Source organism: Cynocephalus volans, chromosome 10, assembly GCF_027409185.1.
Source record: "Cynocephalus volans isolate mCynVol1 chromosome 10, mCynVol1.pri, whole genome shotgun sequence".
Taxonomy (NCBI): domain Eukaryota; kingdom Metazoa; phylum Chordata; class Mammalia; order Dermoptera; family Cynocephalidae; genus Cynocephalus; species Cynocephalus volans.
The window spans coordinates 112,607,892-112,623,376 of NC_084469.1; the positions used below are offsets into that span (position 1 = coordinate 112,607,892).

The window sequence follows — 15,485 nt, forward strand, 5'->3', positions numbered from 1 at the left end:
GTGATATCTCTGTACAGCCAGCAGCACACACCTGCAAGGTTATACCAGCCCAGGGTCCTGTGTTGATGTGGAGGGCCTGCCCTTTACCCACAGCCATTCCATTTGTTTGGTTATGATTTTGGAAATATGTTTTCTTGTTGTTGTTAAAGTTCAACCATTAATTTGCTTTGTGATCCTGGGAACGTCACTTTTCAGTTGGACTGGAGGGCCTTTGAAGGCTTTATTACGTCTGTCACTCTCACAGGAGCCCTCTCTAGAGGGTCTTTATTTTACTCATGTCCAGTGATTGGAGACTGCGGAAGAGTTCTTCACTGTAGTAGTGATGGGGGAAGATAGGAGCGAGGACTTGGAAAGTCTTTCCTTGTAATAGAAGTGTCTCCTGTAGTTTCTCTGGCCTTCATACGTTGGAGCAGGGGGATATGTGTGTGCATTCTGTGAGTGACTCTCTCTGAAGTGCACAGGTCATTCAGGAAAACCTCTTGAGATCCATGAAAAGTCACGTCTGATAGAGAGGATGAGCCCCTGAGATAGGGCGACATTGTGACTTAACATACAAAGTTAAAAAATTTGTTTAGCCTTCAATTGGGAATACTTTCAAACATTAACAGAGTCTGGGTGAATACAGTGCCCTGCGTACCCAGTCTCAACAATCAGCAGCCTCTCTCCAGCCTGGTTTTTTAAAAAACTTCTTGCTTGTTTGTGTTTTTAAAGTTCTGTTTTCTTATATTTTCTTTTGAAATGTTAGCATTTTAAAGTAAATCTCAGACATCATACTACCTTGATATTGCCAGCAGATATCTCAGTCGTATCTCTAGCAGTTAAAGACTTTTGAAAGCTGTTGCTGTTGTTTTTCTTCATGATTGCTTGTTTAAGCAGCTGGCACTTCTGTGTCTGGTCTCTGGCTCTGTCCCCCACAGACCTGCTGACTGCCCGTCCCTGCTGTGGTAGATACAGAGGAACCCCAGAGCGAGGGCTCCCTGCTGCCCGGGGCTTCTGCAGCTGGACTTTCTCCTCACGTCAGGGCTCTTAGTCTTAGCGATTGAGTACCAGGACTATGCAGGATGCTGTGTCTTTTTCTCAGAGCTTTGAGTGTTGAAGGTATGCTTCTTGCTCTTTTCTGGCTGAGGGTGCAGACTTTGGGGGCACTTTTTCGCAGAACCACATTTTTGGCTGTTTTGCTAGTGAGCATGAGGGACGGCGCTGTCATTGGTGGTGGGTGTGGCTCCTCAGTTTATGTGGGAGGGGCCCTGGTTTCAATGCGGGGCTTCACTCCTGCCTTCACGTTCTCGACCTGTTGCTGATCCGGTTTTGTCTTTAGAGCTTCTGTGCTTTCTGTGAACAGTATTTGGTGTTCTGTAGGATACTGATTTGTAGGCGTTTCTGTCAAATGGCCAAGAGCGTCAGACAGGCTTTTCTTCTGCTCTCAGCATGCCTGCAGGTGGCCTGGCGCCCTCATCCCTGTGGGAGAGCCCTGTTTGCGTGGGAGCGCCATGGACGCTGCTGACCTGGCGGTGGGTGCGGCCCCAGCCCAGACCCCATCTCTGCCTGGTCTCACTGCACCTGTGCAGTTTTCAGCATGCACATGTACCTTCCTGTCTCCTCCTCATGTGTTGTGCTGTGAGCTTGACTGTTCCTTGTCTTCAGGGGCTGTTGTGTCACCTATTCAGTCCTGACTGCAGTGTCTGGTGGGATCTGAGTTGGCTCGTTTGTTTGGAGAACCTGTTCTTGGGGTTGGTACACAGATTTCGCATGTCAGTCTCCTGCACTGGGCCTGTGCTGGTGTCCGTGGTGCCTTCTGTGTGTCACGTGCTGTACGCACGGCCCTGTCCACGCCACGTGTCTATGCAGGGTAAGGGCTTGGGTAAAACTAGTAAAACCACAGCAAATGATGTAGTGGACACTGCCGCGTTAGTTATTTCTTTTCACATTTTACTATATATTCTGCTGTCTCTTGGGAGTGGTGTGGTTTGGTGTCCTGTGGACACGCCACTCTAGGTCCTGTTTTGCCTTCCTTGAGTGAGTGTTGGTGAAGGAGTTCTGGGTGATGATGAAAGTCACTCTGTCCTTGTACAGACCAGCCCTTAACGTGTGCTTCAGAAGAGTCAGGACATGGGTCCTGTGTTCTTTCTTGGGGGTTTTTAATAAGCAAAAGTGCAGGTTTAGGATTCTCACCTCAATAATTCTCATCTGTCGTGACATAGGACAGCTGATAGATAACCTCAGTTCCAGATATATTTTTCTCTAATTGGAAACCGAAGCATGGAACTGAGCTGTGCTGCTGTCACATGACCTCTGCAGGTCCCTCTCTCTGTGTTGCGCGCTGTGGGGTGGGCAGAAGGCACGTTTGGCCCTTTGTAAGGCTTTCTCTGCTGCATGGCCCAGCAGCGGCCTCTGGGATGCAGTAGAGAGGGGCTGCTGCCATTTTGGTGGTCTCTGACCAACATTGTGGAAACCTTTCTCAACGTGATAGTGTCCTTGGTTAAATCTCACTCTATGTTCGGGTCCTGCAGTGGGAGGGAGTGAGGTCCGTGGGTGCAGGTCCGGGGGTCTGCCGACTTGGCCAGGTGGCCTGGGCTTCAGGGGGTTCAGGTGTCAGAAGTGCAAGGTGCCGAGGCCACTGCTGTCCCCATCTTCATTAGTAGTAGTGCTAGAAGAAGCCCCGGTCTTCTCTGGGCTCCATTGGAGGAATATTCTTCCAGGTTCCAGGGTGCCATGGTGCAGGAACCTCTCACCATGCTGGCCTGGATGGCTGCATGGGAGGGAGGAGGTGTGGGGCGGTGGGCCGTGTGGGGACTCCCAACGTCATTTTCTGGGCTGGACTGTGACTGAGAACCTTCCAGAACCTTCTCCGCTTGCTCAGAACTGCTGTGGAGACTGCACACACCCACTCTAGGCTGGATGCTGGCTGCCCCCCACTGCAGGACCCTCTCAGCCTGCATCCTGAGAGGAAAGTGCCGTGCCCGGGATAGTGGGACTTTCTGTTGGAATTTCTGGGAAGGGAGAAAAGCTAGCTTTACTGATTCCAGTACTTTCTCCAGCAAGCATTTCCACCACACCTGACTGAAATCGCTCCTCTCCTTCTCTTGGCATCCCCTCAGTGGGTGGCTCTGAGTCTAGAGTGGCCCCACCCCCATTCTTTTCTCTTTTTCTTGAGATAATCGTAGATTACATACAGATGTAAGAAAAAATAGATTTAGTTCTGTGCAGTTTTGTCTGTGTCCAGCACCACAGGCAAGATACTGAAACACTTCTGTCACCATAAGGGTCCCTGCCGCTGCTCTTCTATGGCCACATCCCCTCCCCTCTGGCCCCTCCTCCCAGGCTCAGGCTCTGATCATCTGCTCTCTCTGTCTTTGTGGGTTTATTTGCCTATTCTGGATGTGTTGTACTTGAAACAGTTCGTGGTCTTCTGTGTCTGGCATCTTTTGCTGAGCATGATGTTTTTAAGGTCCATCCGAGTTGTAGCACATGTCAGAACGTCATTCCTTTTTATGACTGAGCAGTACACCATTGTCTGGATAAACCCCATTTTGCTTATCCATTCATCAGTGGAGGACGTCTGGCTTGTGTCCTCTCATTGGCTGTTAGGAGTGGTGCTGCTGTGGACATGTATGCACAAGGCCTTGTGTGAACGCGTGTCTCCTCTGCTCTCGGGCACCTACCTAGGAGTGGATTGCTGCCACTGCCTTCTGTTTTGATTTGAGCCTCTCAGACATGAGAGAATTTCATGTTCTCCTTTGGGAAAACCTCTTGTGGTTGGGGTGCTTGTTGTGTTGATCTGGTGTGGTGCATCTCTTCTGAGTAGTTGTCAGGCTGGGGCTGGACAGTCCATTCTGGGAGGCTCTGGGCTGGAGGAGGAGCCAGGTGCTGGTGGAGCATTGCTCCCCATCTGATTCTTATATCTTGACTGAATCTGCTTGACCCAGGCAAGCAGGAGGACCTTTTGCCACTGTCCTTCCACCTTTGAGCAGTGAGCAAATGTGGACACCAGACAGATGCAGCTTCTTCAGATGAATGGAGAGGTTTACTATGAGTACGATTTCTTAGAGAGCAAACACTTAAATTTGGAGCTTACTGTTGGATCCTGAAGAGGTATAGCAGCAGCAAGTAAGTGACATGAAGACCACCCCGGATGCAGTCGTCCGACTCCTTTTGTATTTCATGAACCAAAAAGGGAATTAAAAAGGGGTGTCTTGCTTTGAATTACTGTTCTAATGTAATTCCCCCCAAATATAACTGGTTTTAATTCAAAACATGTTATGAGAAGTAGTGCGTGATGTGCGTGGGACTCATTTCTAGGAGTTAACCCCTTTCCCAAGTACTTGTTTTGGTGCATGTTAAGCTCAGCTGTGGTGTGTCCTGTGCTGGGAAGGGTGCTGCAGACACCCCCCAACCTCACTGAGGCTTTATCCCCACTGTAACCATTGAGGGTGGGAAATCCTATTATGTTAATTGAAAGTTGGGACCTTGAAGAGGTGGTTAGATTGTAGGACCATGCCATAGTGAATGGATTATAATGGTGGTCAGAGGCGTGGTTTTGAGGGCTTTAAAAGGAGAGTGAATGAGGTTACTCTCTCTGTTTCTACCAACTTGCCATGTGAGACTCCTGGGTCACTTTTGCCACCACCAAGACACTCACCAGATGTGATCCCTGGACTATGGACTTCCCAGCCTCCACAACTGTAAGCCATAAATTTCATTTTCTTTATAAATCACCCAGTTTCAAGTATTTGTGTTATAAGCAACAGAAACGGACTCATAAAGAGGGGTAGCAGCTTGTGTGCATGTGGTCGCTGGCTGCAGTGACTGTGTATGTGATTGTGACACCTGAGGAAGAGGCCACAGTAAGTGCTAGGTGGAGTCATCTTTGGGAGGCTTCTTGATGGATGGGGTTTTGTGCTGTGGAGGATTTCTGGAGGCCTCCAGGCACGGTGGGCTTGTCAGCTGAGCAGGTGCTGGCGAGGAGGGGCTGAGGCAGGAGCAGGGTCAGGACCTGCCTGGCGAGGCCTGCGGTCTCTGTGGCAGCTGTGCCTTCACAGGGAAGGTCTGATATGTCACATGGAGTGGTGTCTGGCTTTCCCCTGTGGAAGAGCAACACTAGGTTGGCTTGTTCTAGGCATGGCCACCTTGCTGCACCGAGAGGGGCTCCAGGCACTGCCTGGCTGGTGCTGGCCCAGCCTTAGCAGGAAGCTGGAGCTGTTACCCAGGAGCACCACTCCACCTCTTCAGGAATGTCGAGCTCACACATGCCTTGCACGACGTGTCGGCGTGAGACACCAGGGAATCACAGACACATGGGGCATGTGATGTCAGCCCTTAGCACTGAAGCGCTTGCTCCTTCTCATCGAAGGGTGGCCAGGGAGGTGGGGAGTTGAGGCAGTGGGTGTCCGATGTGTCTCTGGGTGGCATCTTGGCGTGTCAGGAAAGAGAGAGGCGCCATAGCAGAGGAGGGCCACAGCAAGGAATTCAACCTGTGCACTCACTTAGCTACAGGCTAGAGTCAGCAAGCCACCACCTGTGGACCAAATCCAGCCACGGTCTGCATTTGTACAACCGGATTGCTAAGGATGGCTCCATATTCTTAAAAGGATGGTCTACAACCAGCACAGTGTGACAGCGTCCCTAGGTGGCTTGCAGAGCCCAAAGTGTGTCGTCTGTCCCTTTCCAGAAAACGTTTGCTGACCCCTGCCCTGGGCACTCTGGAAGCTGGACTTAATGACTGTCATGGGTTATGTCTTGTTAACTGCATGTCTCTGAGTAGACTGCATTTCAGCACCCACCTGGCAGGTACAGTTAAGTTAAAGGAGAGGAGACTGCTTTAGTAAGCATCTGCTAGTTGCAGGAGAGGCGGAACCTATTTGTCATGAAAGGTACGTTTCTGTTGAGAAGCTGTCTGGCCTGGTGCCATGTCCTGGTGCATGGCATTTGTGATGGGCTGTCGCTTTCCCCTCTCCAGTGCACTTGCTTCTCAATCATTTGGGCGTGTGTGAGGTGTAAAAGCTTGGCAGTATGTTGAAAGCATGTTTCAGAAAGTCGTGGGGCCGTCTCTCTCTTGCAGAGTGCCTCTGTAGCACTGTCGGGCCAGGCTGTGAGGGGCTGCCCCACCCAGGGCTCTGTGGCACACACCCAGGTGGGCTCTCTGATGCTCTCTCTCACTCTCCTGTGCCCAAGGAGGCTGTGTATCTTGTGTTTTCCATTTTCCCCCATAGATGATCTCACTTTGTGCTCTCTAGCATTGGAACTCTGCACAGGCCTTTTATAGGTCTGAGTTATGATGGAAATATTAAGCAAGCAATAAAAAATATGTAAAGTGCCTCTTGTCGCCTTTGAGGCCATTTTATTAAATCCTGATTATTGTGGCTTCCAGACTTGTTGCCTATAAAACATTTCATGGTATCCTCCAAAAAGTTTGGGAAACATCTTGTAATATGATTTCCATGCTAAAATTTGAGAGGTAATGTAGTGTTCCCTTTGATTCGTAGTAAAGGATTTCAGAAGTATTTAATGTGGTGACACTTCTCTGGGCCATCTCCTTGCCAAGCATTTTTAGTGTAACAGGAAAGTATCGTGATAAAGGGTGGTGGGCGGTTCTAATAGAGCCTTTTACTTCTTGGAGCCGGGATAGGTTTGTGTGATGCTGAGCAGCGTTTGCGGTCCTCAGGGAGCAGCAGCATGCTTCAGGACCTGTCCACCTGCTGCTCTCAGGGCCATTGTAGGGGTGAGCTGGGAAGAAAAGTATGCTTACAGGCTACGCTATGCTCAGAGTTAAATACGTGTTTAAGTAGCATCTCATACACAGTATTTGGTGCATTCTTATCCTGCGTGGGGTTGTGTATCAGTTGTCTATTGCCACGTAACGTAGCACCCCACACTTAGTGCCTTAAGAGAACAATGACTTATTGCTTCTCATAGTTCTCATGTTGTGTGGGTGGTGTTTCTGCTGGTCATTCTTGGCAGTCACTCATGAGGCTACAATAGGCTGGGCGATCAGTCAGGCTTCTCATTTTGTGGTGTAGCCGAGGCTTCCCTGTAGGAGGTGGGGCCTGCCCAGGCTCTGGGCAGGGGAAAGAGGAGCTGAGGAACCTGTGGCCCCATTTTCCAGTCACCTGAGATTTTTTTCCTTTACAGGTTTCAAAAGTTTGCAAGACTAAATCTTAATCCTTGGCATTTAAGTGTAGATAGCAAATTTGTATGCATTGTCAAATTACAGGGTGAATTTAGAAAGTGCATCAGATTGGAGTGAAAGAAAAAAATTGGAATGAAAATCTACACATCTCTGGTCAAAATTTTTTCATGTGTAAATATCGTGATGATAGTTGTGTTTTACCGACTTGGATTTGGGTTACATTTATCGAGTATTTATTTAAATTAATTAATTAATGATTTTCAGGCAGGCCAAGTGAAGCAGCGGGCGTGGAGAAGGAGCAGGGACATCCCCAGGGGCTGTGACTGATCAGCCGTAAATAGCACTGCACTGGGATCACCTTAGTGTGTGCTGTGCTTCCTCATTCTACAACTGCACATTTTAGGGTCAATTCCATATGGAACTTCTGCATTTTCCTCAACTCGGTTTTTGGTTTTGCTTCCAGGTAGCCAGGCCAGGCAGCTGAGCCGTGGCCGTGGCCTGGGTCCCAGACACGAATGTGCATCTCAGCCGCTCCCTCCGTGGTGGCTCCAGTGGGGAAGGAGAGGAGTATTTGACATTCCAGGAGACTAGACACAAATCGTGATCAACTCACCTTTGATAGCCCACAGGTTGGATTGGGCACAGAATTGGATCTCATGTCGAAACTTGCGTCTTTAAACTAAACTTTTGGTGTACTTAATAGAGCAAATTTGCAGGCCCCTGACAATTTATCTAATCATACCTTCCTGTAGATGCAGAGTCCCCCTGCCTGTGGCTCACTCTCCCAGGCCCCTAGTAACCCACCCACAGGGTCTGCAAAGTCCTGTTTTTTTTCCTGGCAGGTCCAAGCTTTTTTCTCCAACTGCAGAGGCATGTGGTTTTGAAAATCTTATCTAGAGTGAGATTTTTTTCTTCTGTGTAGGGTTAATTTCCCAAACATAAGTCTTTTTACTTTCTACTTCTCCTTGAATCCTTAGAGATGCTTGTCTTTCTAACTTGTCATCCCTGAGTTTGGAGGTGGTGTTTCTGGGTGGTGGTCTCCTGTTGGTAGGTGCTTCACTGGAAATAGGAGATCTGCCCGAGCACATGTCCTTTGCTGATGGTCCCTGGCTGCCCTCAGAGCAGCCTTCTCCCTGTGACTGTTTGAGGTTTTATTGTAACCAAAGATCGCACTTGTTAATGTTGTGAAGTGTAACTGTAGAACATGAAATGGATTGACACTGACCCTCAGTCTCAAGGTTGAATTGTGACCACTTAATGCTTCAGAGAAGGATAGGAGGAGGAGGAAGAAGGGCGATTCAGTGGGGTTTCTTAAAAAGAGTACAGAGGGGGGGTGATTTAGGATAATTGAGAGCTCCTCCACACTTCCAGAGCAGGGTTTGAGACTTAACAAGAAAAAGTGGGTGCCTAGTGGGGTGGGGGGGGGAGTGTCAGAGCCCAGCCCTGTACTTAGGTCGGGAAGAGCGGCCTGCAGTAGCACCTGTTGAGAGACTGGAGGCCAGGGCTGTCCAGGCTTGGAATACCCACTGTGCAGTGGATCAAAAGGGATTCACACATCCACAGGGTCATGAAAAGGGAGTCCTTAATGTTGATAAAGTTATTGTAGGCTCTGCACCATTAATCTTATCCCAGTGTAACTGTTCCTAGAGTGCCATCATCCCTGACCTCAGTGCTGTTGTCCTGGTGACATCAGTGGGGAAAATAAATTCTCTGAAAGCACCAGCATTGGCTAAGGCAGATAATAAAAATGGATGTGCGGTCCTTTCGTTTTTCAAATATTTTAAAATTTATGGTATATAATTCTTCAGAATGCTGTCATGTGTAACTTAAATGTCATTTGTTATGGATATGTTTATTAACTGATTAGATATGTGATACTTGTTTTGGTATCTGTGGCACTTTTTGTTTTTGGGGTTTTGTGGCTTTTAACACGAGGTAAATGCTATTTTATCTTTCTGCATCACGTAGAGTGCAGTATAGACTGGAACTCAATCATCTCACACTGCTGCATTTGAGGCTCAGACAAGAGGATTGAAGGAGTCCAGCTGCAGGTGCAGTGTGGATGGGGCAGAGGTGCATGGCAGCCTTCATGGCTGGAAGGTGAGGCTCAGAGACTGCAGGACCAAGACAGGGAGGCAGGGGCAGTGCTGCCCTCTGCACGCCACGCAGCTGTGTGTGTGGCGACTTGTGTGGGATGTGGCTGTGGGGGCTCTGACTTAGCCTTCACTGACAGCAGGAAAAGTGCTTGAGTGATCTGCACCTCGTGTTTGTTCTGTGTGCACTGTTCCTATTAAAGGTGGCATGTGGAAGGCTTCAGAGATTATCTTTTCAGAAGCAGTCTTTTAGATGAGGACATTGGCAGTGATGTTTTAAATACTTTGGAATTTTAAGATTTGAAGCAGAGAAAAGTTCTGCTCAGTGTGTGTGCTAGAACTGAAGATTTAGACTTATATAAGAAGTTTGCTCTGAATGGAGGACTGGATTGTTGTTGACCAGTTCTTTCTCCACTGTGAGCTGATTGATAGGTGCGTGTTGATTTACAAAACGGAAGGAGTGAGCATTGTTTTTGCCTGTGAAATTAGGTGTGTCATGCTTGGGCGGTAACTCCTTAGTACCAGAGAGGTGTCTTTTTTGCTGTGTCTGAGACTTGCTGCAGTAAACATTACTTCCTTGTATGTTGTATTTAATTCTCTGCTGTATTTTGTGGAGGCAGTTTGTAAGATACAACAAAACGTAGTTAATGACGTCTGTATTTTTATTGAACTAGGCATCCTCTTTTACGTAGCAGAAGTTAAAATGGCTGTGAGTAGTGTTTCCAGAATCTTAGGCAGAAAACAAAAGTGAGCTTACCTGAAACTTCAAGTGAGGCATGTGGAGTTTAGTGGCTAAGGGAAGTGCTGCCCAAGGACCCTCTGGTGGTCTTCTAGTGCTTGACGCAAATGCCCTGCCGCAGTCAGAGCCCGCAAGCCAGCACCAAAGTTAGCTTCAGGCAGCACCCTGGGTCAGCATAGTTGAAATCTCAGTGATTTTAAAAGGAAGGCATTTCATGTCAGGCTGTGTGTTTCCCCGTTGTCTAAGGCCTTCCTTTCTTTTTCACTTTCTGAGATGCGGTGTTGTTTTTACAAGGCTGTCGGTGTGGGGGAGCACGAGGTCACTATCTGAGTCAGTCCTCGGGCTCCCAGCCACAGCCTACCAACAAGGAAATTTGGAATCTGCTGGCTCTTTCTTTAAGAGAATGATGTTTAAAGAATATATGTATGGATTTTATGGTGGTCAGATAGCGAAATGTACAAATGTTCAAGTGGTTGGGTTGTATGTGTGTGTGTGTGTTTCTTTTTTCCGAATACCCGTTTTGGTTTTAGCAGAACCTCTTGAGTGAGGCCCATAGGGTTATAAAAGGAGAGGTCTTGTGTGGATGGTTCCCAGGTGAGTGAGAACTAACCCCACCCGTAAATCAGGAGCCAATAACAAAGCACTTGTTTACACTGCTTGTTGCATTGTTGCTGAGCTGCACACACTTACAGATGTGGTAGCTCCCAGTAGAGAAGGAACCCACCCCCGCTCTGTGTCTTGTGATGTCAAGGCTGCCCCTTGGTCTGCTCTGCATGCGGGAGGCTAGCATCTTCAGCAGCCCTGGTTGCTGATGATGATCAACACCTTTGACCTGTGGCCTTGAGTTAAAAGTTGTATCTGGTGCTTCAGTTTCTCCGTTAAGAGCAGCAAGGGCATCAGTCACCCTGAGATCAACAGGAAGAGAAAACGTCTACAGGACCATTTTTAAAGGTAGATTTCAGAAGTAGAGTGTACGAATTGTGTCTGGCTTGTGTTTAGAACAACTTACTACTTTTCCTTACTTCCACCCCAGTGTTCTATAAAAAGAAAGGGAAGGTGCCCCTGGAGACGGGCTGGCGCTCGGGGCCCTCCTGTAGGCCTCTGGCACATTTGGGGGTAGTGTCCTGCTGTCAGGTGTTGGGCCTGCCCAGAAAAGGGCAGCAACTATTGGGCAGCCCCTCCCTCGGGCTCCTGCCTTTAGGGCCCCTTCCCCTCTAGCCTGTGTTGTGGTCTCTGTGACTTTGATGACTCCAGGTCCCTCCTGTCAGTGGAAACACCCGGCATTTGTCTTTCTATGCCTGGCATACCTCATTTAGCATCATGTCCTCAGGGTTCACCCAGGTGAGGCAGGTGTCAGGATTTCCTTGCATTTTAGGGCTGAACAGCATTCCACTGTGTGGGTGGACCATGTTTTGCTTGTCCGTCTGTCTGTCATGGACACCTGGGTCAGCTGTTGAAAGTCATGCCATGCGAGCAGTGAGCACGGGAGTACAGACTCCTCTATAAGACCCTGCTTTTGGTTCTTTTGGGTATATACCCAGAAGTAGAACTGATGGATCATATGGTAATTCTATTTTTAATTTATTTTTATAACTTTTTAAAATTTAATTTTTAATTTTAACATTTACTTGTACATATTTGTGGGGTATAGTGTGATGTTTTCAATACATACATGTGCTGTGCAATGATTCACTTAGGGTAGATAGCATAGTTTTGTATGTTTTTAATGTTTTGAGGAACATCCGTGCTGTTGTCCACAGCAGCTGCCTTGTCTTACTTTCCCAGCGTAGTGCATGGGACTCTAGTTTATCCATGTCTGCACCTGCTCCTCAGTTCCTTGTGCATGGACGCTGGGTCAGCGTGGTCCCTGCCTAGTCTTTCTGATTCATCTAAGGTGAATTCTGGGTATACTGAGAGCAGGTTTATTTGCTCCTACCCCCTTGTCCTTTGGAGGTGCACCGTGGGTCTGGTGGAACCCACCTCTGCAGCCCCAGGTGGCCCTGCCTTCCCTCTGGCTGCCTGTCCTCATGGATCCTTCTGCAGAATTGTCCTCATCCCCACCCCTGCCCTTTGGTTGGTTTGTGGTAAATTTTTAGAATCTTTGAACTGTTAGCAGTGGGGTGTGTCCTGCAACACCTCAGGACGACACTCACCAGCAGCAGAACTCCTGGGCCCAGAGAGGTGATGGCTGTTGGGTCTGGGAGAATCCTTGGGAGGAGGTGCACTGGGTTTTGTTCATTATGTGCGCTGTTCTTGGGGTTGGGGGGTGTCCCCCAACTTACATCACTGCCATCCTGTGGAGCAGGCATGTGAGCCAGCAGGGTCAGGGTGGAGACACTCTAAGTACATCCTGCGGCTCCCGCCTCCTCTAAGCGATGTGGGGCATGATGGGCTGGAGAAGCCTGTCAGAGAAAACGTCTTTGGAACCTTTCACCTTCCTCCTTCGACAGAATATGTCTCCTTGGACTCGTTGAAAATCAATAATAAATTATTTAAAAACCTACAACAGATTGTTCATTGTTTGCAATCTAAAATGTTATATTTAAATAAAAGGATCAGAAATTTGAGAATAAACAAAACACTTGTGCTTTCTTAGTGAAAAGTGCCAGCTCATGGTGAGGTTTCTACATTCTTTCCCAGGTACTCACTGCCATCAGTAGCAACGTGGCCAGGCCTGCATTATTAAAGGCTCATCACATGGGCTTATCTTTAAGATGGCCCCTTCAGAGGGTGAGAATTGGTCTGACGTGGAGGCCTCAGCCAGCTGGTGTGTCTTTTCTCTGTGTCTGTCCCTCTGCGCACCTGCCCTTCTCTGCTCCAGGCCAGCCTCACCAGCAGTGCTAACTCTTGGGCTTGGAGGATTAGTTGGAATTAAAGGTAGAGGGCCTTCGTTTTGTCTGTAGGTTCACTACTTGTGATCTTGGGCCAGTCACTTAATATTTCTGAGCCCCGGACCCCTAGGTGTGGAAGGAGGAAGTATGTTTCCATTCTGCTTATTGCATGGATTATGGAACGGCTCCGCTGGGCAGCGCGGGTGAGAGCGCTTTGTGCAAGTGGAGCACTAGCTTTCCCTGTGCCACTGGCAGGACCTCCACACAGCCGTGGCCATGGTCCCGGTCCCGGTCCCACTCACTGAAGCGGAGACCACCCTCAATGTGTGTGTGCTGTGAGAAGATGAAGTTAATATGAGCATCTTTGCCCTTTTTGGTTTTATTAATGTAACAAAATCTTAATTTTTAAAATACCATGCTTGACACTGGTGAAGCTGTGATTTTTGCAGGTCTGGTTCTGAGTTGATCTTGATCCTTGATGTCAGCGGCAGTCGGAGCTGGAAGAGGCCCCTCAGAAGCAGGGCACACACTTTATATTGAGACAGAGTTCACCGCGGGATAATTTTGAGGTTTCCTACAGAGTTCTCATTAACTTTGATTAGGTCTTTCAGGCAGAAACAATGTGTCTCATGAGAAGTTCATGCTAGAAGAGGAAATGCGTGTCTCGCGCATCCCCTTTGGTCCTCGCAGAGTCTGTTGCCAGCCACCTGCCCTTTCCTGAGAGTCACCAGCGCAGGTCAGCCTAGGCTGGGTTATGCAGGGCTCTTCCTCCACATCTCTGCTGGGCACACACAGCCATTGTCCACCTCTCTGGAAAGAGCTGGCAGCATTCAGATTTTTTCTGATGTTTATTCAAAAACAAATGTGTCTGTCCAGTACTTCCTTCTTGCATCTAGTGGGTCTTCAGCTCTCTGTTCTATGAATACCCTGGGACTTTGAGGGTCTGTTACCCCTACCCCCTTTAAAGATTTTCTTTCCTAAGGGAACTAGAAACAGCCTTTTCATTTAAAGCATACTTTAAGGGCAGACTGTGGACTCTTCAGGGTCCCCAGCCTGGAGGTGCCCTCCTGGACTGGCGAGGTGTTGATCGCCTGCTCCCCGACTCAGGGTGGCCAGTGGCTGGGCCAGCGCTGAGAGACTCAGCTGCTGGAATGTGGACTGGGAGATGCCTGTCTAATATTCATAAAATCATTTTTAGACTTTCCTCTTTTACAATTTAGAGTGAGGAGAAGAAGGACGTTTTTCAAATTCTAGGGTGACTACTGTGCTTCAACAAGAACAGGTTTTGGTTTTTGTTTACTTTATGTAAAATTAATTTATGAAGACGCATGCCTTGGAGGATTTGAATGTGTAAAGGCTGAGTTTTCAGCTTCCCCTGCCGTGCAGGGTTCGGAAGCAGCGGCCTGGCCTCGCTGTGGACGGATCCTGGCCTGCGTGCTCCACTGCTCTGTCATCCACATCAGAGGCTGAGCAGGATGTCTCTTTCTGGGTGTCTCGGTGCTGTGTGTATGTTCCCGTCGGGGTTCCTGAGGATGAAAAATGTTGCACTATGTAAAGTGTGTGACAGGCCCTCCAGGCACCCTGGGTTGGCATTTGCTCGTGGTGGGTCTTATTGCCAGTGTTTCTGTCCCTTCCGTTGAGCTTCTCTGTAGAGATGGAGAGGGACTTCCTGTTCACTTTCTCCTGCCTTCTAGTTTCACATCAGCGTTGGGGTGAAGTCAGTGGACCGTGTGAAGTTTAATGTTTTCTTCCATTTTCCTCAAATACGTGTTTGTTCTAGAATACTTTTGTTATAATGGTCCCCTTTGCTTAAACTTGTCACCGAGTAGGAAAAATGGCGAGAAAAGAGGAGGGAAAGAGCAGGTCATTAAGGAACAGCTGCCGGTGGTGCTGGTGTGCATGGTACATGTCCCCAGCTCGCGGTTGGAGGATATGTGCCAGAGGCCTGCATGGCTGAGCTGAGGATGCCCTCAAGGGCAGGTGGGACCCCCACGTCGGGGTCTTTAATGCTGGACCAGTTATAACTCAGTGGACAAGGGCCTGGCACGGGAAACTCCCATGCTGAAGAATGGCGTGGCCAGAGCTTTCCTTGCAGATGGTCACCGCAGTGTGGAGGGTCTGAACAGACCGGACCATCAAGCGCTCTCATAACCTCGTTCATCTGCTCATGACCTAACACCTCCCAACACTTTGTAAGCATTTTTATTTGGTTCTGTTGTACTATATTTTGCTTTCTAATCTTTTCTCTCTTCTTTTTTGCCTTTTTAGTTTATTTTTTCTGCTTCATTTTTTTTCTCCACAAATTTGGAAATCGTACACTTTCTTTTTGTGGTTACCTTGGGAGTTAGCCTTTCGTGTTCCTTGGTGGGTGCTCCTGGATTTTAAGACCTGTTTAGGCCTTAAAGCAGATTTACCATGGAGTTGCAGGGAGAAGATCTCAGCAGCGCCTCAGACTGCAAGCCCCTGTCAGCCCTGCCTTTGCCGCAGGCCCCGTCCACTCTTGTTTCCAGGGTGTTGTGTGCTTGCTTTTTTCTGTGGTTTTCAGTTCGCCAAGTGTTCTTTTTCACTGGCATTTTTCACATAAACCTCATAATGAAACCAAAGAAAATGTAGTTTGGTTCTCTTGAAAATAAAGGTAAAACCTTTCACTATTGGTCAGAGTTTCCCACCTCTGTATCTGTTCCTCTCATGTGTCA

General features: G+C 48.3%; 1 protein-coding gene across 11 annotated transcripts in view; it reads left to right on the forward strand.

Annotated features, from left to right (window-relative positions):
* Positions 1 to 15,485, forward strand: part of ANKRD11 (ankyrin repeat domain containing 11) — a 182,502-nt gene that overhangs the window by 93,434 nt on the left and 73,583 nt on the right. Inside the window, exon 1 of one of the 11 annotated variants that reach the window (XM_063108907.1) lies at positions 7,734 to 7,755. The exons of the other annotated variants lie outside the window; for them this stretch is intronic. The gene's annotated coding sequence lies outside the window, so the exon portion shown is untranslated. Of the gene's footprint in view, positions 1 to 7,733; positions 7,756 to 15,485 lie in introns of those variants that run through there. 11 annotated transcript variants of the gene reach the window in all.